Source organism: Lichenostomus cassidix, chromosome 10 (assembly GCF_008360975.1).
Source record: "Lichenostomus cassidix isolate B80296 chromosome 10, HeHo_3.0, whole genome shotgun sequence".
Lineage (NCBI taxonomy): Eukaryota > Metazoa > Chordata > Aves > Passeriformes > Meliphagidae > Lichenostomus > Lichenostomus cassidix.
In genome coordinates, this window is record NC_139491.1 from 3,367,965 (window position 1) to 3,392,439 (window position 24,475).

General features: G+C 45.7%; 1 long non-coding RNA gene across 1 annotated transcript; it reads right to left on the reverse strand.

Annotated features, from left to right (window-relative positions):
• Positions 1 to 912: 912 nt before the first annotated feature.
• LOC146432591 (uncharacterized) lies at positions 913 to 23,651 on the reverse strand. Its single transcript, XR_014854248.1, has 3 exons — positions 18,608 to 23,651; positions 17,809 to 17,975; positions 913 to 3,475 (listed from the first exon to the last, which is right to left on the reverse strand). It is a non-coding gene; the product is annotated as an uncharacterized LOC146432591 (long non-coding RNA).
• Positions 23,652 to 24,475: the final 824 nt, after the last annotated feature.

Sequence of the window (24,475 nt, forward strand, 5' to 3'; positions counted from 1 at the left end):
GGGCATTTTGAAAGGGAAGAAGCTTAACTGGTGGGCGTTAAAAGGGTGAGAGGCCGCGTTTCCAAATAACTTATCTTACAAGGAGAGTAACTTTAGCCAGTAACAAATCCTGCCTGTGAGCAGGAAGCAGCTTCCCAGGCTCCTGCTGCACACAGCCAGGGCAAATGCCAGAGTGTCTGAGGGCAGGTCACCCTCAGTGCCTCACAGCTGAAGCACCACTTGTGAACAAAATTCTGTATCAACTGAGAAAGAAAAGAGAGGAAGAAAAACACCACCGTGCTGCCAGGCTGGGGCATTCACCTGCAAAAGGGCACAACTCAGTGCTGGCCCTGACACCACCAGCGTTTGATTAATGCCACCAAGTGCCACAGCATTGACGGGAAAAAAATGTTCTCACCCACCTTGTATGTGTGGGGAGAGCAAATCACGTCAGGCCCGAGCCCAGAGCTCACACGTGCCCGGGGTGCAGCCCTGCTGTGCTGCCTCACAAGGCATGTTCCCTGCACAGGGGAGCAATGTGCTCCTGGCACCTCTCACGTACCACTGATAACTGCTGGCTGTCCCCTCACGGCTCATCAGAGGTCAAATTACTGTGGTCAGTGTCAATGTGCTCTGCTCATGTCCAGCAGGAAACAGGGGAAAGATGCTTCGCTTCACGTTCTAAAGCTGGAAGAGTGGAAATACATGTTCAGCTTAAAAATCTCAAATAAAATATGGAACTGGTCCAAATGCTTCAGATTGGAGCAGCTCGGAGGAACAAAGAGAAGTCTTTCCAACAGACTAGCAACCCAGTCAGGAACAATGGGGCTCAGATTTAAAACACAACCCAGAACTGAGTTCTTGCAGTTCCTGGAAAATATGAGTGCTGGACTGATGCATTTTTTCATTCATTATTATTATCTCCCATAGACATTCATCCTGATCTTAACATCTTTATTGTCCACATAGAGCAAGTTTCCTCTCAAACAGAAATGAATGTTCCAGTAAATTTCCTTGGACAAAAACATAGAAATTAAACAAATAAAAAGACCCCTTTATAACTTTTTAAAAACCATACACTTCATGTTGTGATTCAAAGTGCTCTTTGTTTCACTAAGTATAAATACTGAATTTTACAAAGAAAAAAGCAAAAGTGAGAGAAAAAAACCCCTTGTGTCATACACAGGTTAGGTAACAATTGCAGTGTTAGTTCCAGACTGATTACACCAAGAGGCAAATACTAGGTGAAGTCAGGGCTGTTATTTTGCCCCAAGGACAACAGATCTTTGTCCTGAACCCTGCAGTCAATACCTATAAATATTCTGAATGTTGTCATAAAATTTTGAAAAAACTCTCTATGAGGAACACAAATGTAAGACCTTCTGCTTTAGAATCATAGCAGAGTTCAGTTAGAAGCCACAATTCCCTCCTTGGAAATGTAAGACAATCATTTTGCATGCAATTCAGCTGATGTAAAGGATCTTTTTGTCTGCATCAGTCTTAAATCCTTTTAGCTGAACTCATTAGCAGTGGGGACAGGGAGGACCAGTGTCATCTTCAAGCCCTCTGCAAGGGAAGTTAGACCTTCTCCCAGAGAGGGAGCAGTGGCCACAGAGGTGTCAGGGCAAGGGCTCTGGACATCTCAGAGCCCTCCCTGCCTCATCTTCAAACGAGCCTCAATAAATCAGCTCTGCAAAAATGCTGTGTGACCTCTGGCGAGAGAAGCAGTATAAAGCCACATGAACATTTCCTTTTATTATCAGTAAATACTCTTGAATTGGTTGGAATTGTTCCTGCCACTGATATTGCTGATCTCTGAAGAGATAAACATGAGCTGATTGATGACTTGTCTGCAAGATCTATTTCAACCACCCCCAGGCAGGATATTTTCCATGCGGGTAATAATAAATCTTACTATTGAATGTCATCAAATGAAAGAAAATTACTGTAAAAATAGGCACAGTTATGTATTTCTTATTATATAATATTAAGGAAAATTTTTCAAAGATTCGAGGAGCTTTCATTGACATGCCTGATTTTTTGGAATGTAATCCTTTTGCCTACATTTAATATATATATTTTAAAGCCTTGTACAGTCAGGCAATGTAAAGAGACTCTCTCCTCAAAATAGCCTGTTGTGTAGTCAGGTCTGGAAGGTGAGATTCTCATCATGGCTGAGACTGAATAAGAACAATGATGTCCTTTCTCAACAGATACCAGAGCTGCCTTTTACTACCACTTTTTATGTGGTATTTTCAGGTATCACTCGCACTATTTCGTTCATTTTATTTGCAAAGGAAGCAAATGGTATCCTTTTTGTCAGTTAATAGAAAAGGTTTGAGGGGAGAACTGTCACTCACTCTTATTGCTCCAAATTCTTTTCTAAAAATGATTGTAGAGTTCCAGCGAAAAGTTCTCCCTTCATTATCAGGGCAGTGTTGAAAATGCTCCTGCCACATTATTTGTGCCAAGAAATAAAGATCTAAGCAACTTCCTAGGACCTGTTACATCCAATAAAACCAGCTTTGTACCAGGGTGGCTGTGCTGCAGAGGCAGGAAAATGTGCAAATCCAAACCTCAAATTCAAGATGTAAGCATAAGAAAAAGAGCTGTGAAGACAAGATTACAGGTGATCCACTTACCAAATGTTGTATTCCACCATCATATTATCTGCACAGCATCAAAAATAAAACCAACCCTTTTGTCCCCAAAGGCAATAATCCAGACAGAAAAAATGTGGAGATACGAGAAAGAGGCTGGAGAGAAGAATTAATCTGAGGCAACATTTTTCTGCTCTCTCTGTCCTCTGTCTGTGGAGGCCAGAGAGAATTTGGGCTACAGAGCCTGGGGAGAAAAGTGACAGCAAAAAAGCAACTGGAGGGAGAAGCAACAGCTTGGTAGATTTGTTCTGGGTGATCTCTCTTCTGTGCAAAATCTACTGCTCCACTCTGGGAGCAATTTGTGCTGAGCAAAGATGGTGAGAAGAAAAAGAGGAGGAGAATGAAGAAAGATGGGAGAACTGTACAACTTGAAGGGAATGTATCAACTCCACAGGGATCAGAAAAACTTTTGGCCAGCAGGATAAGTGGATGGTTCTATAAAGACTGGGGAAAGCCAGGCAGGAGTTCAAAGGCAGTGGAAAAAGAGTCTGGTACTGCCAAAATTTAACACAGCCATGGATCTCATGAATGGAACAGCAACACATTGCACAGTCATTAATTTGGGGGTGTAGAGCCCAATTAATGAGACCACAGAGCCTCAGTGGGGTGGTCAGAAGCATGCTGGTCTAGATATTCCTATTCTAGACAAGAAAAGCTACTGAAAACTTTGGACCTGCCCAGTTCAGAATCAAAACCTACCCTGGCTCTGAGTATCCAGGTAAACTGCAAATATTTCTCCTTCAGCAGCCCTGACTAAAGCAAGCTGTGAGGTGATCTCTGCTTCAAGCTCGAGGCTGGGAGACAAAGGCATTTCTCAGAAGTCTTCAGCATGTGATCTACAAGAAGGAAAGAAATAAAAGACTTTGGTTTATTAGTTTCTTATTCTCCAATCCCAACCATTACAGGACAGGCACTGTGTTTATGATGGATTCATTTAGAGAACATTTTCTCCTTGCCCACATAACTGTGCTTCAGACTGAAGCCAAAGCTGTATGGGGAGGGGGGATAAAAGCTGCAGACATTTTTCAGGACCATATACAACCCAGTACTTCAAAAGTGCACACAAGGAGACGAGCCAGCAATGAGGAGCTGCCTTGACCTGTAGGAAACTACATCCAATTTTTCATTGCACCACAATATTCTCCTGCAGCTTCGACAAACCCCCCATTGCAAGGTACAACTGTGAGAAGAGGACAGGAAATTCATAAAGATTCACACAATCTGCCATTGACTCTTCCAACAAGCAATTTCTGTGTTCTTGGAAAGGTTTATTTTAGCCTCAGCACGAATAAAATTATTCCCTGACCATCTCCGAGCAGCTCTCCAGCATCTCTGACGAACACCAGGTTTCCAGGTACCACTGTTGCCATTTCACCTGCAGTTCATAGCACATCGACCTCATCTCTAATACACATGTACAGTCAAAATCACTGTGCCCACAGGGACCAATTTATTTTTCCATCACCTGTAGCTCCCTTCGGTTTATGCAGGAAGAAGCTGGCAGCCTCTAACAAGGAGTGTTATGAATAGCGTGGTAACGCCTTTCTTCATCCCTGTTAAATTTCTCATTTCATCTTGTGAAGTCAAATCCTGGTTTCTGCAAAGTCCCTAAAACAACCTACATTGATTATAATTGGCTCTGCAGTTGGACTGCATGTACTTTATCTCCAGTTTTGCAGATTCATTGCCTACCGCTGCTGTCTCCCTACATTTAGATAGTTATCCCACTGCCCTAGAGGTTGTTTTGGCAGCTGGAGGTTGTGGCAGTCCTGACACAATACACAGGAGAGGTCCTTTGAGCAGAAAAGTTTCCTTTCAGTCCTGTCTGACCAGGAATTATGGCTTTTGCCTTGTCCCTATATATGTATCACCCCCACACCCCCATTAGGAGCAGAGCACTCAGACAACTGCCAAACTGCATGGAAAAATCCTGGTGCACAGAAGAGGATCCTGTATCTTTTGGGTGGTTTGTGATTTGTATTCTTTGTTACAGGGGCCAAGCCAAAATATCAACTTATTACTTCAGTCAGAGCATTTGCATACAACTTGAAAGCACAATAATTCTGAACCCATGCCTGAATCCTTATGTTGCTCGTGTGTAAGGAATAATATAACAGGATAAAATCCAGTGAAAAATGAAGCTTCACATCAACAGGCAAAGCTAATTCCACTAAGATGGATCAAGTCATGGCTGCTGAGGATTTCAGCATTCAGGCAACTTTGTGAACCCTATGACAAATTTCATCTTTTTTCTCCAAATCAAAGCCAAGCAAGCTTCACTGGCATGAACTCTTCTCGCATTTCTGCTATTTCTATTTGTCATGACCAATGCCCAGGGCTCACTGGGCTCAGGACACACTGCTGCCCAGCCCTGCACCCTTGGCACTATCCATGAGTAACCAGGGTCACTTCACAGATGGAACAGTCCCACCATGGACCAGGACATTCTTTACACATTGCTTCACCGTGCTGTGTTGAACCCTCGATTCTCCAGAGTTCCACGGGTTTGCTCCCCTGTATTTTATCCTCTTGGTCACAAATGTATCACAACAGTGCTTCACACAGGTCTCCTGCTGCTAATGCATCCCCTCCCGGGATTATCTGAGTGCTCCTGGTACAAACCCTCTGATAAGCCTTGGAAGCTGCAGCAGCACATCCAGCGCTATCAGCAACGCGTTATGAAAGGAATGTCGTGGCAAAGCGCTGCCGAGTCACAAGACAAAAACCACCCCGGTGTTTACAGCGGGGTAGGAAATACCACATTAAAATAAAAGCATGACAAGGGAAGAGTGCACACGTTGGGGTGGAAAGAAATCCAAACCACCCCTAAGCTCCTGGTTCCTTTGTCATCGAGTCAGTGCATTACAGAGAAGATTTGTTTGGAGTGAAAGGCTTTTTGTGAAGCTTTATCTTGGCCTCTAGCAGACAGAACTGACAACCCTGAAGTGGCAAAAACCACTTGCCAAGTGCCACATTCAGCGAACAAAGGAACCCAACACCATGCATGGAACAGCAAACTATCAGCTCCCAGGGGGAAGTGTCATTTTCACATCCAGTTTGCTACACCAGAGTGGGAGAGAAGCTCCAACTGTTTTGAATTCATGTGTCAAGTCAATCACAGGAACAGATAATATTGGAGTTATATAAAATTTCGGAAGGAACCCCCACCCACCACCTGTAACACTCACTCGCCACTGTCAGAACAGTTCTGTAACTGAAGACAGCACCAAAGAGAAGTTGTCCTTACGGCTTTCGGCACAGCAGATGATGGGATCATTACAATTTATTCTACATATGAACTGAGAAAGAGAATAAGTGTTTATTTTTAATCCCGCCAGAACAGTATCTAAAAGTTGCCACTGGACTCTGACTGTAAGCGCTACTTGCTTGATTTTAGTTTAAAAAGTTTTGCATCTTAACCCAAAAACTTGAATTTCAACAGATTTGGAGGAAGGAAGAAAGGAAAGGAGGGAAAGAGGGAGGGAGGGAGGGAGGGAAGGAAGGAGGGAAGGAGGGAAGGAGGGAGGGAAGGAGGGAGGGAGGGAGGGAGGGAGGGAGGGAGGGAAGGAAGGAAGGAAGGAAGGAAGGAAGGAAGGAAGGAAGGAAGGAAGGAAGGAAGGAAGGAAGGAAGGAAGGAAGGAAGGAAGGAAGGAAGGAAGGAAGGAAGGAAGGAAGGAAGGAAGGAAGGAAGGAAGGAAGGAAGGAAGGAAGGAAGGAAGGAAGGAAGGAAGGAAGGAAGGAAGGAAGGAAGGAAGGAAGGAAGGAAGGAAGGAAGGAAGGAAGGAAGGAAGGAAGGAAGGAAGGAAGGAAGGAAGGAAGGAAATAGGAGCAGACTGCCCTACAGATGACCTCAGCCTTTTTTGATGCAAGGCCTCACTGCACCCCCCAAGGGAAACCAAACCAGATCTAGTTTTGTTTCCTTCTTGCACCTTAACCAAGACCCTCCAAAGGGAGGGATTTCTGTTCACCTACAGAGGTAGTGTTGGTCTCAGAGCTGGGAACTGAGAAGTCAAAAGCCATGTCCAGAGGAGAGTGGCCCCAGACCTCCAACACCAGAGCCAGGAATGGTCTCAGACATTCTGCTGGGCCCTGTAATGCAATGAATTTATTCCTGCCCACACCTAATCCAGCCAAACTGCATTAACAAGAGCTTGGACATGCACTGAGGTCCTGAATCTCCCCAGCTTTTCTCCCACAGAGAATTAGGACCTTGCATAGGATCATTTCCGAGCCCAGGCAGAAGAGCTTTGTGTGAATAGTACCTAAAATAATTTTTGATGCCATGTGCAGAATCTCAGGGCTCCCTGATGCTGCGAATCTCACCCCTCGACCTTCCCAACAGCCCTGCTCCCCTGCATTATACACACTCAGTGTTAAACCCCACAGACTTGAGTTTTCCCCTCTGCTGTGTGACAGGACACTGAGGAGGGATCACGCCTGCCCTCATTTCCCCATCCACCATTACCCAAATTAAAGCTACACTGGCCCTGTCCTCTTTCACGAGCACCGAGTGAGAGCAAAGGGAGAAAACCACAAGGGGAACAGATGCTGTGGTTTGAAGAACAAGAGAGAGAGAGAAAAAGATATCATTGCTCTCTGAAAGCATCCAGAAATGTTCCTATTCAATTCATTCAGGCCTACACAAGATCAGGGAGAGCACAGGACTACTGTGAGGAAAATCTAGGTCACATATGATCACAGCAGCACAGCTGCCATCATCTCAATGGCCATGTGAAGTGAGGACTGCAGCAAGGACCTCTGCTGAAGAGGGGTTTTTTTTTCCCAGTCCTGTTTTACAATTTCCCCTCATTAAGGTGTATTTTCCGGCAGGGCTGTGAGTACATTGGGTCTTCAATTGGGGTGAAGGATTTAGCTATAAATCCCAAAAATGATTCAGTCAGTGGAATTTCTGTAGGATCATTTAAATAGTTTATAGGCTGCCAGGCAGGATTTTAACCTTATAACAGTGACAGGAACAGTGTTACTTTCCTGTTCTTTTGAATGCCAACACATTTCTTAGTTCTCTTTGTTTCATATCTGTTGTGGATACACATTGCTCCCATTTTCATTAAGGAAACAGGAATCTTATGCTGTTTTAATACACACCTGTGAAAACTTCTTGAAATCCTCTCATTCAGTGCTCTCTTTTTGTTAAATACACAGGTCAAACCCTGTGGTCCCTTCTCCCCCTTCAAACAGAAAAGTTAAAATAAATGCATGCACACCAAAAAAAAAGGGAAAAAAAAAGAACTAGGACAGCACAGCCCCAAACCATTATCTTTTTTCTTTATACTTAAACAGACCCTCCAGCACCTTCTCCTCTCCCCTTTTCTCCACCTGAATAAAGCCAGGCAGGATCTAAAGCCCAAATACTGAACACTCCTGCAATTCAGGAGATTAGAGAGAAAGGACAAATGTTCCTGGGTGCCATGAAGTTAAGCCAAGCATCTTGGAGCAGCATTCATTAAGGAGCTGTGCCAAAAGTCCTGGCTCAGGCAGCTGGAGCAGGAGCAGCTGCGGCTGGGGAGCAGAGGAAGTGCTGCACGGCACAAGGCAGGAAAATAATGCACAGAGGGAACCTTTGGTGGAAGTGAGGATGTTACAGATAAAGCATTAATAAGGATTTGTTCCCCAAAACAAGCAGCCCAGAGAGCAGAGCAACAGGAAGTCAAATCACCTAAGTGCAGAGGGACTGACTCACACCTATTGTGAGACCTGGCCGTTTGTCTCCCAAGGTTTTCCAAGCCGGTGATGCTGCAGCCCTTTCCAAGCCCTGGGACAAGCACAACAGCTTCCAACCACAGGGAAAAGCAGTGACACTCGGGGCTTAGGGCAAGGACTCCTTTGAGTTATGGCTGCTAATTATGTAACTCAGTATGTGTGGAAAAGACAGATATTTTAATGCATGGCAGTTCAAGAGCAAAGAGTCATCTCAGTATCTTAGGTAATATGTCCTTTACCAGGGACTAGAAGTAATATCTCTGCTATAATATTAAAAAAATCTGACATGAAATCAATCCTGGCTGGAGATCTTGGGTGGCAGCTGACCCTGGCAGCACAGCCCCTCTGCCCTGGGTCTGTCTCTCCCCGTGGAAGTTCAGGGGGGATTCCAGTGGTTCTTCAGCCTCCCTGAGATTTGGGGGGAGTGGATGAAACAGATCCTTAACCTGTTCCTGGCTGCCAGGCTTAGATTTGCAGCCTGTGTTAGCTGGTTTGAATTCAGATTTCTAATCAGATGAACCAAGTAACTTTCAATCAAATTAGGAGAACAGTCGGGTTTGTTCTTAATCCACAACCATTTAATCTTCAGACTCATTAGCTGAGCATAGGCTCTATGAATATGTATATCTGGAAGGAAAAAAAATGTCTTTGACCTTGATGGGACTGATAACACACATCTCAAGTAGGTGTGAGCTCACCTTCCATCACACTCACTTTATTATGTAGATTCAACAATTCCTATTTCTCTGAATCAGGGTACTGAGAGTTACAGGCAATCCCGCAGCCAATTAGGGTCCTGATGAACCTGGAATGATTAGCACAGTATTTACAGCCAAGCTGCCTCCTACCAATTTGCATGCAAATAAAAATATATCTGTTTTAACAGGCCGTTCTAGGCAATATAACCAGGCTCCAGCAGCTGGGGTGAGGAAGAGAGGAAGCATTCAAATACAAAAGATTCAGAGCAGTATTTGGTTTAAGATCTTGAATATACTGTTTCAATATATCACTGTCATTCCTGCAGTCCCCAATGAAAAACTGTTCATACAATTTATTTTTTTAAAGAATTTAAATCCACATACAAAAATATTTAGCCACACTATTTCTAGAATGAAGATCTCAACTATCAGGAATATTTCCTCAGTTTAAGAAATTATTCTATACTGCTAAGAAAAATAAACTCATGGGCAAATTGTCTGATTTTCATCTGCTTTCCTGGTTTATATTTTATTTCTCCTTTTACTGAAATTAATGGGTGGGCTTCCTTTAACTGCAACAGAAGTAGGATTGCAGAAACCCTGTCTCCCTCAGGTCTGTTTTGCTCCTCTTGCATTCCATTACAAAAGCTCCCAAAACTGACCTTGACACTTGTCCACATTTCCTGCCATGAGAGTGGCAGAATTTGTACTGAAGTCAGCAGGCATTAGGCCCAAGTACCTGATGCATTTTGGGCACTACACCTGGAAAATATTTCAATATGAACCATTTGTGAAGCACAGACACTGGCCTAGGTTAAAGACAACCCCAGAGATCAGGGGCCAGAATAATCTGGCTCAAAGTATCTAAGGACTGTTGTGTCACTCTTGTTGGAAGTCTCCCTCTGGAAGCTGTAACAAAGCTGGGGAGGGATCCAAGAAAAATCATCTCCTGTTCCCTTTTTTGCTTGGATTTTCATAGTAGAGAAGACCAGTTTGTCCCATCAGAGCAGTCCAGAAAAAAGTGGCAAAAAAGCTACTGCAGACTGACTGGCAGAATTAAAAGAAGAACTATATTTACTTTTGTGCTCTTCTCCTGTTCAACCATTCTGTTTCTATCTGTTTGCTGTCTCCATTGTTGTTTATTTTAAAAGCCCTCACGGATGAGAAATCCCACACTTGTGACAGAGCCCCTGCAGAAGGAACTTCTTCCCTCAGCAACAAAGCAAATGCCAGCAGAGAAGTGGCTCCTGCTGCAGAGGCAGAGCTGCCCTTAAGTGAACCACCATCTACACGTGCAAAGCCTTCCCTCCAAGTGGGGAAGACCTTTTAACTTGACTCTGCCCGTATCAAGGGGATTAAGGGTACCATTTAACTCAGCCCAGCTTCTCAGCTAACAGTATCCTTGCACGCACCTCCACTGCTCTTTGGCAGCTCTGTGCAAGTTCACTTGAGCCAGCTCTTAAGGCTTTTATCTTTAAAGCTGATGCAGATAAAAAAGTTCAGGAGGCCACGGAGATGCAACCTAAAGCTGCCCCTCTAAAGTGGCAGGCTCCAGAGGAACGAGGCAGCAATAGTTGGTGCCTCAGTGCTTCCACCAAGGGATCCCAGCCAGAGCTGGCCTTGCCATGTCCACAGCAGGATTTGCCCACAGCAGCATCCCAAAACCCCAGCTTCTGAGGAGAATCTGCTCACAAACATCATTTGTTTCCAAAGGATGGCTTGTGCTGGGGTGAAATGAAACAAGTCCAGTTGTTGCGTTTCTTTTTCCCCGTGGAGCAGGTTCAGGCCAAAGAAATTTAACCGCTACTCAGCTGTTTTCTGCTGACATCGCTTGCATTCCTCCCTCTTCTCAAATAACATTTGGAAGTCCCTGCCAGATAGTGCAACTTGATATATGCCCTGATGATAGAGGGTGGAGGGGAGGAAAGTACATTGGCTAACATTTTTCCATTACAAATCTAAACGACCCAATCTACAGTTTAATCTGCAATAAAAACAGCAATTTCTGAAAGCTGGGTCACTGACTTGAGGCCAACACTTGCACCCGAAACCTTTACACGCAGATCACTTTTAAGAGGTTGTGATAAAATTACTATCAGTGCTATTTCCAAGCTCCAGCTTTTGAAGCTGTCCAATGGATTTTGAGCCGCAGCCTCCTGGATCTGGAGACAAGATGTGACTCTGCTCGGAGCGCTTCAGCTGGCAGCGGCCGCAGTGCCAACAGCCTCATTCAACCCCGATGAGATTTTTCCTTCCCAGGTACCTCAGAGATCCTTCAGTATTGGAAAGGATGGTTTGCCTTTCATGAACTCAAGTCTCAGTGGCTGCCACCAACGGAGGAAAAAGCCGGCATTAACCACACAAGGGTTTTCCTATACTAATGGCAGGAAATACCACAAATACCAGGATGAAATAAAAATCCACAGCCCCTCCAAATGCCACATGAATTAGCAAGGTAAGGGTTTAGAATTTCTGGTATTTAGATGTCAATGCTCCTCTATGTGTTTGGAAATTCGGGGGTTTATTACTGCCTTTTATCCACAAATATAAATTTGGCTATTTTTGCCTCCTGATCACAACAGCAGTGCTCTCAGAATTAATATATTTAAAAAATACGCAACAGGAATGATATGTCAGGAAAAGAAGAAAACCCAGTTTTGGCTGTGCCCCTGCTCAGGAAGAGAGGAAAGACAAAGTCCTTTCCTTTCTGTGGGGACTGAACTATGCAGGGATATTTGGTCCATTTACTTTACCAACTCCCTGTGCTTCTCTCCCAGGGCTGGGAGAGTGAAAACATGATGAGAAATTTTACTCCAACGTCAGCTGGCCCGAGGACAAGGAGGACAGAACCCTCTGAGGGAAGGCAGTTCCCTAGGGGCTCACAACTAAGAAGTATTTCAGCTGTAAAAGCTTTGCTCTCCCCACCAGCACGGCCATGGCTACTGGACATGCAGCTGGAGCTGAGCCCTTGTGAGCTGCACGGACAAGGATGGACAGACAGCCTCTTTCATTCCTCAGACTCCAGGATTAGTGACCATTTGTCTGGCTGGACGTCCTAGAGATGGAGTCTGAAGTCTGGTGCAGGCACCAAAAGCATAAATATCCTCAGGCTAAACAAAACCCTTAGACCACAGCAAGTTTCCACTTTTTCTATTCTATTACTTCAAGATTTATCACCTAACCTAAATGATACCACCACCAATCTGATTTATTTTGTGGTCGCCTCTCACTCGGTCCAGGGGCCAAATACCACTGGAGCGTGACAGAATGTGCCAGCAAGGAGTCCTGGGTCCACCCTGTCCCCTTGCAAGTCTCTGAGGGCCCCAACTCATGCTGCCAGAGCCTGCTGGGCTAACCTGATACAGACATTGCTTCATTCCAAGCAGTCACTAAAACATCTCTTTGTAAGGGATTTCCAAAGTATATTTATCACGAGGTGTTCTCCAGTCCTTCACCCCTATGGGGACATTCTTGGAACAGCCAAAATTCAGTTCTCTCTATGCCTCAGAGTCAGGAGGCAAGTTAGCTGGCTTGGAGTTTGTATTAATAAATCAGCTTTTAGAGGGGATGAAAGAAAAACGTGACAGAATTTGGTCCTTCTCATTCAAAAGACCTTATCTAGCAGCAGAGGGAGCGAGGAGGGCAGATTCACCTTCAACAGATAATCTCCTGCTAGCTCTCCTTTCAGCATTCCCAGCTCCTGCCCTTCACTGGATGCTGAGCACGAATGTAGGAATGAATCACTGCTGATCTTGGCAAAATACCAGTCTCCCTCCCTTTGCTCCAGCTTGGAATAATCCCAATTTTCCAAATGGCTTCAGTGAATCCAGGATTTAAGTTGTGCTGTTAAAAAGTAGCGGGAACCCATAAATCACGGGCTTTATATCAGCGAGCTCTTTGATGCATTTAAAACAATTACTGGGGAATATATGATCTTCCTAAAAATAACTATTTACGTGAACACCAAGAGAGAAGCTACTGTCAAAACAGAATACATAGACAATCCAGTCTCCACCCTCAACCCCAAAGGCAGGCACAAGAATCTCTTCACTCTATTTTGCTGCTCACAGCTGTATTAGAATTGATAATATGCCGAAATGACACATGCTTATGATGATGTTAGAGCAGCACAAAAATTATGCAGTAAATTAATGTATGCAGCAGATTAATGTATGCAGTAAATTAATGTATGCCTGCTTTCAAGGCCAAGAGGGTGGAGATCACCAGCCCATAGGAGGTCATTTTTTTCACCCATCATATTGCTCACAAAATGGCTTGTAATTACAGACTTTTACACCAGGCTTGTATCAATGGTGACATTTCATTCCTGCCATGGATATGGCCACAGGAGTGTTGGATCAGGCAGAAAGAGCTAATCTAGAAGCAGCTCAAAGAAGAACGCAGATTAATTCATCCTGCAGTCCCCACTTTGCCAGAAATTTTTACCAGCAGAACTTTTCCAGCCTGCAACCCACAATATTGCTTCTGCCATGTGCAGCTTTCAGCTTTTGCTGCTGTTGTTTTCAGGTTTCTACCAATGCTACTGGTCTGTCACCAGAGCGTGACAGGGTCTGTGTAGCACACGGATGTGGTTCCCACAACAGCAGAAACAGGAGTTGCCATCTCTGCTGCACATGTGGTGAGAAAATCTGACTTGTATTAATTAGGTTTTGGAGCAGAGAACAGGCTTTTATCACAGCTGCCCCACTGGAGAGGTTAGAGCACACCTACCCCCCGACCTGAGTCAGGACAGGGCAGGAAACCACACAGCAGAAGTACAGCAGCTCCAGGTCACAGGAAGCACCTGTGGCACCAGATGCTGCTCCTGAATATCTGCAGTGGCAACAGGAACAGAGAAACCTCTCTGCTCTCACCAGCAACCAGACAGGGCCAACACACAGCTTCCACCACTGAGGTGACTGCTGTCATCAAACCTACCCAAGCTGCACCTTGGCTCTGAAACCCACCCCATTAGTGGTGGTGTGTGGTGCTGCAGAGCTGCTCTGGTGACCCTACAGAGCAAGTCCATGCTGTCCTGTGGATTCTCCAGGCTGCAAATCCAAAAGAAATACCCTGCCTTGTGGATGCCAGGACCACGAAGACACTCCAGCCTGCAAGGAAGGCTTTTCCCACAATGGTTAGAACAGGCTGGGACAGGAAGAGGGAGCTCTTCCACTGTCCCCTGCAGAAGCCCAAACACAAGGACATTCCTGAGTTTTGTCCTCTCCTTCCCAATCTTTTGTCTTCACTCTCACAGCCCCAGATCCTTCACCTTCTTTTGCTGCTACTTCCACCACCCCTTCCACAAGAAAGGGCACATTGCTCCTGAGCTGGTGGTGCTGGAATCCAGGGATTTGCACTTCTGAGCCTCCCTGATCCACCTTCCCAAGGCTTGCTCTGTGGTCCTGCTGGCAAGAGGTTACCAGGGAAAACAGGCACAGGCACAGAGATAACCTGGTGGGGGGCATCAGCTCCAATTGAACACAAAGCTGGGAGTAGGATTTACTGCACAGAGCATTGAAAATCTTTGGGTTTGGCTTCCTCATGCATCAAACTCTTGACTCTCTGCTCTGTGTGCACAAGATGAACATTATTGGTTCAACCCACTTAGGAAATCTCTGAAAAAGATTCAGCCACTGCAGCATGATGAGGGAAGATGTCTTGATTTAAGAACACAGACATTACTAGAAAGGGAGGAAAAAAAATAAAAGGGTCCCTTACTGTTCTGACATATCAAAAGGAGACTAATGAACCACCAGTTCATAGAACGACCCTGCTCTTCATTTCAGAGCCAGGCTGGCCTTTTGTGTTAAGGACACTGAATAACAAGAGCAAGAACAAACAGAAAGGACCCTTTCCCCCTGCCCAAAGTAAATCCTGAAATGAAATAATTTAAAAACTACACCCTTCTGCCCTACTTTAAGGTCCACATAAGAACAGATGAAAAGTTTTGTTCCATTGGCAAAACTGAATCAAGGCTTTTGATCCTCAAAGATCTCTTAATCGCTTTGCACATCGGCTCTTTTCATTATTTCAAACATACTTGAAGACAGACACTTTCCTCTCTCCCTTTTTTTCCTCTTTTTTTTTTTTCTTTTTTTTTTTTTTAAGATTTCTCTGTGTTTGGGCCATTTCCCAGCCAACTCTGTCAGGATGGCAGACAGCTGTTTGTTCTTTACTCACTGTGAGTTTCAACATATACACACGTTGATCTGCATTAGAAAAAGTCCAAAAAAGCAGGATCCTTGCCACCAAAAGTGTTCTAGCTCACAACATCCACCTCTTCGCCCTTCTGGTGCTTATGAAAAGTTCCAAGGAAGATTATATGCTTCTGGTTAAAAAAAGAAAGTAGTTGTTGGTGGGATGATTGCTGGGTTTTTTTAAAGCTCGACTCAGAATTGGAGTCTCCGTTGCATCAAACTGAACTTAAATCAAGGTTTCTCAACAATTTCATGTCTCTGCAATTCCAAGAAGTCAAATCCAGCAACAAATCACCAGTTCTTAAAAAAAAAAAAAACAGGGATAGAATTTACATTAACCTAGGGCAGCTTAACATCCCTGTGAGGTAAGTCCAGATAACTGGAGTCAGTTTTCCAACGGATATACCTGCAGTGTCCTTTGGTTTTTTTATTAAAATCTTAATCCTGGTCTTACACTCACCACCCAGCTGAACGGGCAGAGACATTTTCTGAAGCAAAGACCATTCCCTGCTTGTGCAAGACTTTGCAAAGAGCAGGCTCCCAAAAATTAGACAACAAATTATGGACAAGGAGAAATGGGAGGAGGAGTGAGAGTTGGCCAGCTCCTGAGCCATCAAGGGGGATGGATAACATCAAAACCAAACTCCACCTGGAAAGCTGCATGTAGGCAACAGAGCAGAGCAAGTTTAATGCATTCGGTGCCTGAGGCATTGTTTAGCAAGTGGGTGGATGCTTTCTGAGCCAACTTCATCTACCCAAATGGTGTCAGAGCCATTGTAAACTGCCTTGTTAAATTATGGTCACAAAGCAATCCAGAGCTGAGGAGGGCCGGCAACAAAAGGCTGCACAGCACAAAACAGGCACATGCCTTGTGCTACAGGAGACAGGTAATGGCAGCACCTGCTCTGCAGGAAACCTTCTTCACCCAGTGCAGGCAACACAATCATCCTGAGCCCCCAGGGCTCGGGAGGACATTGTCTCCATCTGATCTGGGCTACCTCGGCCAGACTCCTCCATGTTTCCTGGTCATTAACAAGAGGAAAGAGTCTTTCTGCTGGGTGTCAAAAGATCTGACTTGGACTTCTGCATGCAGCTGTCAAACAGAGCAGCCTCCCTCAGCCTCCTCCGTCTTGACTCCTCTCTTTTTTCCTGCATTTATCCCCTAAAGGCAGGGGAAGTCTGTAAATAACTACAGTACCTAGCCCCACACTGCTTGTACTGATAGTCAGGCTTTCAGATTCAGCCACAGTAAAGCAACATTTAGACCCTGCTCATTTATTCCACTGCACCAGATGAGTCAGATGAAACACAGCTGAGACCACAGCAGCCATCTCTGCCCCACAAACCACTTCACTGGCCTTGAAGAGAGATGAAAACCCCAGCCCTGCCTGACAAGTGTCCTGCCTGCAGCCCTGGGGGTGTCTGCAGCAGACAGCAGTGCCCAGCTCCAGCCCACACAGACCCCACGGGCACTGGACACGTCCACACGGCCAGAGGACAAAGCAACCCCAGGAAGATGAGCTTTCTCCTCATCAATTTTTAGGAGGAAACCACTGCCCAACATAACAAGCACGTTTCCCAGTGTTCACCAGAGCACAAAGCTTGACAAGAGAGGACTAAAAGGAAGCCAGGGATTCTAGCCACCTCCTGACCAGTTTTCCATAATGGGAATGCCAGACATGGGTTGGCAGCTGGTGTGTGTCAAGAGAGAGCTGCTCCTCCCTGAGGACAAGGCTCCCTCACTGTCCCAGCCATGGGGTTTCTCACTGCAGGTGCCTGATATTTTGCAACACCTTCCTGCACCTCAGTTCTGCATCTGTCACAAGCCACAGCTGAGTTCTGCACTTCACATGGATTTCTAAATATTGTACCTACAGTGTCTTGCTTCCCAGTGCACGTTGTAACGTTAAACTTTATTTTACTTGGCAGCTGGAGCTCACTTTTTAAGCAGCTGTGAGCAAAAGACCCCTCAACTGATGCAAATAAACATGGTTTTATTTTTAATTTGTAAATTAAAACAAACAATTTGTGTTCCAAGCAGTGCAGTCCACATCTATGTTCGTAAAACCCCACACAGAGCAAAGGAGACCTTCTGGCCTCCTCATTGCTCTGAGAGATGCCTGGTTTTACCCTTAATATTGCACATTGATAAGGATAGAAAACTTCTGATGCATATCTGAGTCCTTTTTTGCATAACCCCTGAAATCTGAGGTCTGGTGTGCAGACTATAGTTTCCACTGAAATAAAAGTCCAGCTGAGCAGGAGATAGGAATTAAACCTAGAGGCTAAATTTAGCCTGCAGAGAACTGAAATTATGGAGTTGACCTGCCTAGATTTTGTTCATGGTCTTATTCCTCGTGGTGAGGGCAGGCTTGTAAAGACCACGTTTGGGAACTAACTCCCAGCAGCAGCAATCTGCTGTTTCCCCAGGAACAGCAGGTCTGAATGCCCAGTGAATTTTTATCCTCATGGCTGATGGCAATGGTTTTACTCCTGACAAACTTAAACCACTGAAGCCCAGCACTAAAAGGCAAGTTGGTCATAGCTCACCCAGGCTGGCTGACTGGAAACACAGGAGTGACAGAGAGACTGAGGCAGTGTCTGCAGGCCTGGCGTCACCGTGCTGCCACTCCACACACAGCTCCAGGAGCAGAGCAGCAGATGGAGGAGGACTGTTCAAATGGCAGAGCTGGTCCTTCCTTCGGAGACATACGGCTCTAGCAACAGAGGAAAACAACCAGTGAGGAGGTTTGAGGAGAGCAGTCCTGGAACACATGTGAGAAACAAATGTGAGGCTGAGCAGGGGCTCTGGAGCTTTTGTTGTTCCTGGCATGGCAGTATGTTGGATACACAGGGTCTTTTTCAAGTAGGACCAAGTTTAAATGAAACACCTGATGAGTGGATATTTCAATCTACATCCTCAAGATAGAGGAGATAGCCAACAGCCTGGGTCCTGCAGTCTCTGGCACAGCACAGGTCTCTGCCACGAAGTAAAACCCAGAAGGTGAAGATGCACCAAGTATGCACAAAGCTTCCAACCTAGATGTGCCCACACATGCTGCTGTAGTACAGAGAGATGCCAAGAGCAGAGCTTTTTGAGTTAGAAAGGCACACAGGCGGGCAATGAAAGAACTTCAGATTTGTGCTAAGTTCCTTTAGCATATAAACTATATCTACTATAAATATGCACACGATTTATTTATATGTAGTAAAGGCACAAGGGCTCAGGAGCACTTGGCTCAGTTTGAGTTTATGTCCCTCCCACAAGCTTTCTGCAAAGGTTTAGGAAACCTTCTGCTCATGTCTTCCTCTGGGTTGGGTTGTTACATTTGTAAAACAAATTCTTCACCTGTTTCTGGTTCAGATCCACTTGCATCAGCATTGGTATTGATGGAGTAATTTGGATCACTAATTTCTCTGTAAGAGAAATGTTGGCAGTAGTTCCACTGGAGCATGGTGAGGGGCTGCCATTCTGCAACTGCTCCTTGAGATTGATTTGGGTTACTGTGACTGGGGGGAAAGAGAGCAAAATCACATTGCAAATTCACTAGTTCAGGATATCAGGGTATTCAGGTCAGAGGAACTTGGTGGGTTGAAAAGCTTTGCTGTGGAGTTTGGAGATATGAGGCCGGAGTTTTCATTAGTCCCTCCTGCAGATGCTGTAACTCAGAAGATTGTTTCCAGTACCTCTGCCCACCAGCTTTTCCCAATTCAGCCCGTTGCTTGTGGGAGATTTGTGCAAGAAGCCAATCTGCTATTCTAATGCAACTCAAAGCCAACTCCTTCAGCGGACAAAATACAGGCAGAGCAAATTTCATATCTGCTTTCCCAAGGTCCTTTCTCTCAAACAAATAAACAACAAAAAAAAAAGTTTATTTTTATAGAGCTTGGCTTAAAAAGCCAGACTTGGAAATGTACTGAGTGGAGCAATTCTCCAGCACCACCCAAAACTAGCCAGCAAAGGAAAGCTCGCCAAGGCTGTTAATTTGACGGCTGGGGGGGAAACGAAACCTATTGCTGCCATCTGCACAAAGGAAACAGAGGCAAAGCAAAACCCCGCTGTGTGAGCAGAAATGAAGGTTCAGCATAGCAGAGACAACACAAACCATATGAGACACTTGTTAAACCCCCTCCCTGCTTCTTTTTCCACCACTAAATGCTGCAGGACAATGATCAATCTATTCAAGAGAAGCTTCAAACAAGACCCCCAGGACCATCAGTGGTGCAGGTCTCTATTTTCCTACAGATTCTGGCACACTGAGGCCCTGCTCCCTGGTAAATCTTTAAGACAACATGAATAGTTTGCATACTCTGAGCCCCACAGATGGTTTGGATCTAAAGACCTTGTGCAGACTGCAGTGGTCACGAAACCCATCCTCACAGCGAGAATTTGAGATGCATCACATTTTTACTGTTGCTTGTACTGCTCAGCTTGTGAAACAGAATAAACAAGTGAGCTTTAAAAAAAATAAAGGCAGTTTGAAAAGAGCTTGATCTACTGTGAGCCCTTGGTTCAGCTCATTTTACCCCAAAGGTAAGTGTGGCTCTAGAGTGGGCTATTTCCCAGGTGAAGAAAACCTCTCCCTCAATAATCCTGCTTTGGTGGGGGTTAATCTGCAATCACCTCTATCTGTGGCCCAGGCCCCTACAGCTGCACCAACATCTCGGGCTGGAAAGCTGGCAGGAATACCTTGGTAGTGCACCAGGAGGCTCTGGGAATTTCATTACATTTTCCACTCACCCAGCGTGTCTCCGGAAGGCCATCTACGGAAGAGAACAGAACCAGCGTGTTGCCGCCCAACCCTCTGGAGTTTCTCCTTTCACACCCACTGCCAAAGCACAAACACCCTCACCCCAGGCCACATTCTGATCTTCTTTATACAGCAAAACCCAAAATCCACTAATATCAGCTACAGGCTCTTGCTGCCTGTATGTTGCTGACCAGCAATCCCAAAGGGGACAAGTCCTTCCCTCCTGCCTCCAGCAGTGCTGAGCACTGATTCTCCATTGCTTCCAACAGAAGTTACAAGAGAAAACCACATCCCAGCACTGTCCCTGGAGTAGAGGGACTGGCATTTCCCCCTCCCAGGCTGGACAGTGGCTCTGGTACATGTTCAGGCTTGTTGCAGCCTGTCCCTCAGCTGACACTTGCAGTGGTGCCATGGCACTCTGGCACTTTTCACTTGAGCTTTGAAGAAGCTGCAATTCGCAGAGCTGGCAGGGGCAAGGGGTGAAGAATTTATCAGCTCTGCAGTTCATTTTAGAGAGGGCACACACAAATGCAGCTCAGCTGGATTCATTCATCTCCTCATCTGAGCAGATGTGAGGATATCCGGTGACCTTGTTGAAAACAGACTCACCTAGAGAGATTCAGAGATTTGTACTGAAACCAGAGCTCTTCCAGAGAAAAGTTTGCACTTGGTGATTGCAAAAGTCTCCTTGTAAGCAAAAAATCCTCCTGCAAATAACAGACCACCAGCAGGGTCTCACAGACAGAGACATCTCTGTGCTCACAGGATACACAGAATTTCCATAGGAGCCAGAAAGAGGAAGAAAAGGTGTAAGACCGAGGAGTCCTGACTCTGTGCCTGGTAAAGACTTGTTCCCTCCTTGCAGGAGGATATATGTCACTTTTTCAGTATGTTCACAAGACCTGGGGGACAACCAAGCAGACATCCTGCCCCAGGCATCGAAATGTCACCTGGCAAACTAATGAGGGGTTTGGAGCAATAGTGTCCCCTCTAGATCTGTCCAGGAGAGATGTGGCACCCCCAGGGCTGCTGTGCGTGAGCAGCCTCAGCGCTGTGCCCTGAGGTGATGGACAGCTGTGGTGTGAGCAAACCTCTCTCAGCAGGACTGTCTAACTCCAACTTAAAAATTGAGCTTCTGTTTCAAGTCAGATTTTCCCCTGATGTGCCTCATCCTGCCCAGAGACAAAAATAGAGGAAGTGAGAAAACAGACCTTTATTACCAACTGCAATCCCCACTGCCCAGCAACCAGCTTTACGCTCCCTGTCAGCCTTGCATAAAGAGAAAATAATAAAACCAACAGCCCGCACTAGCCACAAAATAAAATATAGACAGCATCAGCCTTTATGCAGCTCAGTCACCACGTGTCTGCAAGCTGAGCAGAGGAGAACTGCAATCCTTGTCCTAGACACTGTGTAACCTCTGCTCCAGCTCTGAATGTGCTTCAGGAGGTGACCACAACCGTGTCATTAGGTAAACTGGGTCTCCTGTCTCTCCTGCTGGATAGGATGATCCCTTTCCAGGATTCCTCATTATTTACCTACACATAGTAGACCATTTGTAATTTATTTTTTTCTCTGCTGGAAAGGAAAACAAAAGGCAGTGGATTCAGTGGTGAGGATAATGCAATAGTTCCAGCAGGGTTAGGCTGCCAGGCTGTGTGCAGTTGTGGTGGGGAACACGAGGAGAGCTGCAGGCTGCTCCTGGCATTGCTAACCATAATTACCCTAACCAGATCATGGTTACACCCTGTTCCCTGCAACACTTGGGATTGAAACACATCTCAGGCAGATATGGGGGCTGTTTATATCCCTCCTAATGTCCACAGTGAGGCTTCAGGGGTCCCAAGTCCACACAGACTGCTTATGCAAACCTGGTATTTAACAAATTATTTGGATGAGCCAAGGTAAATAGGCAATGGGGACACCATGGAAAACAAAGGAGCAGTTTTAGCTGAAGGAGCACGTTATGCCTTCACAGTATTTTATGAGGAACGCATTAGCCCTGAGGGGAAAGTGTGAGGAGACAAATCTCAAGTCATTATATAAAAGATAAATGAACAGCTCCCCAGGACACCAGATACACCATCCTTCTCCCCATCCACGGACTTTAAGAAGAAAGGACAAAATGTCTTTAACTGTCTCCCATCCCTTCCCATTTCCCCTCTCTCCCTGCCCTGCACCAGCCTAGGGCAGCACTGCAGTTTCCAGTGCTGCAGGTCTCTGGATGCAGCCGGGAAGCAGATGGACAAACAGAGCAGCACTGCTGGCTCTCAGCACATCCCTGGGGACAGAGCAGCACCTCCCTGCTGGGCACTTGCTGTGACACTGGAGCCCCAGAGTCTGGGCTCTGGGGAGCACGTTCAACCTCTGGCATATAACCCTGCAATCTGATCTCCCCCATTCCCAAGTGGGTCATCCCTTTCCGCCTCCAAGGCTCCCTACCCTGGGCACCAGCTTAACCCACCTGCTCCGAGCTGTTAGTTGGTCAAGTGTGCTCCTCTAAGAGGGAATTTATCTGCAGTTTCTGGGATGCTGGCACAACCTGCCTGCCTAGGATAGGCAGGATCAGTGGCATGAGAGCCTTCTGGATCTGCTGCAACAACAGGCCACAGTCCAGTCAAGCATTAACCCCCAGGCCAGCTCCTAAAGCCGGCAGCAACAGTCCAGCCAGGAATTTGAAAGGCAGTGAGATGTTCCCACAAACAGGCCAGCCCTTTGGCAGATGGGGGCAGGAGGGCCAGGGCGGCACACAAACACAAGCTCTCATAAGGCCATAAAGAGCTTCTGTTTCCCGACACACTGCAACAGCGGGAAGGCGGAGGCAGGGAAAGCAGCAGTCCCGGGCCACGTGGCAGGTCAAACCACCGCCCAGTTTGTTGGCATCCTCCAAAGTTTAAATACGCTTTGAGCCAGCAGTGAATCATCCCTGGCAGGTAAGAATGATATTAATTTATGACATGCCAAGTGCAAGCAGATCTTTTGGTGTCAGTCCAATGGTTTTAGCCTTATTAACACACGGCGACGGCTCAGGTTGCAGCTGTACACATTAAACTCTGGCAAGTGGCATTTTAAACAATGACAAACTTCAGAACAATCACTCCACACATGGAGCCAGGCCAGGCAAAACTGAAGGGTGGCAGAATAAAGGTCAAGGGGGGAACCTGTTTGTCTGGGAGAGGAACAGGTGGCCCGCTTGGGTTGCTGCAGGGTCTTTAAACTGTCTGAAGGACACAGCCAGGGATCATTTTAACCCATTAAGCTGCTTAAGCCTTCCCTTACACCGGTTTGAACTTTGAGAAAGCATTAAATCTTAAAGAGCTTAGTAATACATCTTTAGGAAAGCTCTCTCCCCTGTGCTTATGCATCCAGAGTGCACATGCTGCACCACAGACATGCACATCCTTCCCATAACAGCAGGACCCCTCTGGCAGCTGAGCCAGATCCAAGCAGCTAAAACGCACAAAGCTTTAAAGTAAAGCCCTGCACCAGAGCAGCACAGCCACCCTGGGACACAGACAGCAAGGGGAACATGTCCCCATCACCACTGGGCCACTCAGCAGGCCCAAGGACACTGTGAGAGGAGAACATTCCTCACCAGTTCCTCCCTCACCAGCCTTGCATGGGACACAGAGTTGAACTGCGGCTGCCCAGACCTTGGGTTGTGCCCATGGAACTCAAACCACATCCAGCAAGGAGGGCTGTGACAGACAGGGACTTCTGAGGGCAGCTTCTTACCTTGACACCCAGGCAGAGCTAAGTCAGTCCAAACCATTCCTGCCAGCTGTGTTTGCATCAGAAAATAGGATGATGGAGACATAAAAGACATTTTCATGGCAGGAAATGTAAACATTCCTAGCCATGTTTCAAAGCTGTGTTTCTCAATTTGAAAACCATCAAAATAGACTTTTTTTAAAGTGTCAAAAGCCAGATGTTTCAGAATAAAACAGTAGAATAAGACCTGACATGTAACAATGTTTTCCAATGCAGTGCTTCCAAACCAGTTGTTTTCAGAATTTTTCATTTGCCCCCTCTCCACCCAATCTTACCCTTGCAAGCAGAATTTTTATTTTCCAACCAGGTACTTCCCAAAAGAAAGAATTTTAAGCAATAAATCAGATCTTGTTAAATAAATACAAGGATTTAGCTACACATGAGATCTGATCCAAAACAGAACAGGGTGTAAATTTATAAAGAAATAGTTCTCTCAGATTTAAAAACCAGGTGTGTGGATATATTTATTCCCAAATGAAATTAAAGGAATTAAACTCTTTCATAACAAGGCACTTTTATTCTGGAATAGGAGCATCCACATATGAAATTAATCAAGAATAGCTAAAGCCACAGTAAGGTCTCAGGCTACTGACTGTAAGTGGAAACAGTAAATTCATTCTGCTTCTTGCAGTTTCTTGCTACATAACACACCAGATCCCCCTGGATAAATGTTCCTGTAAGTAAAAGACCAGTCC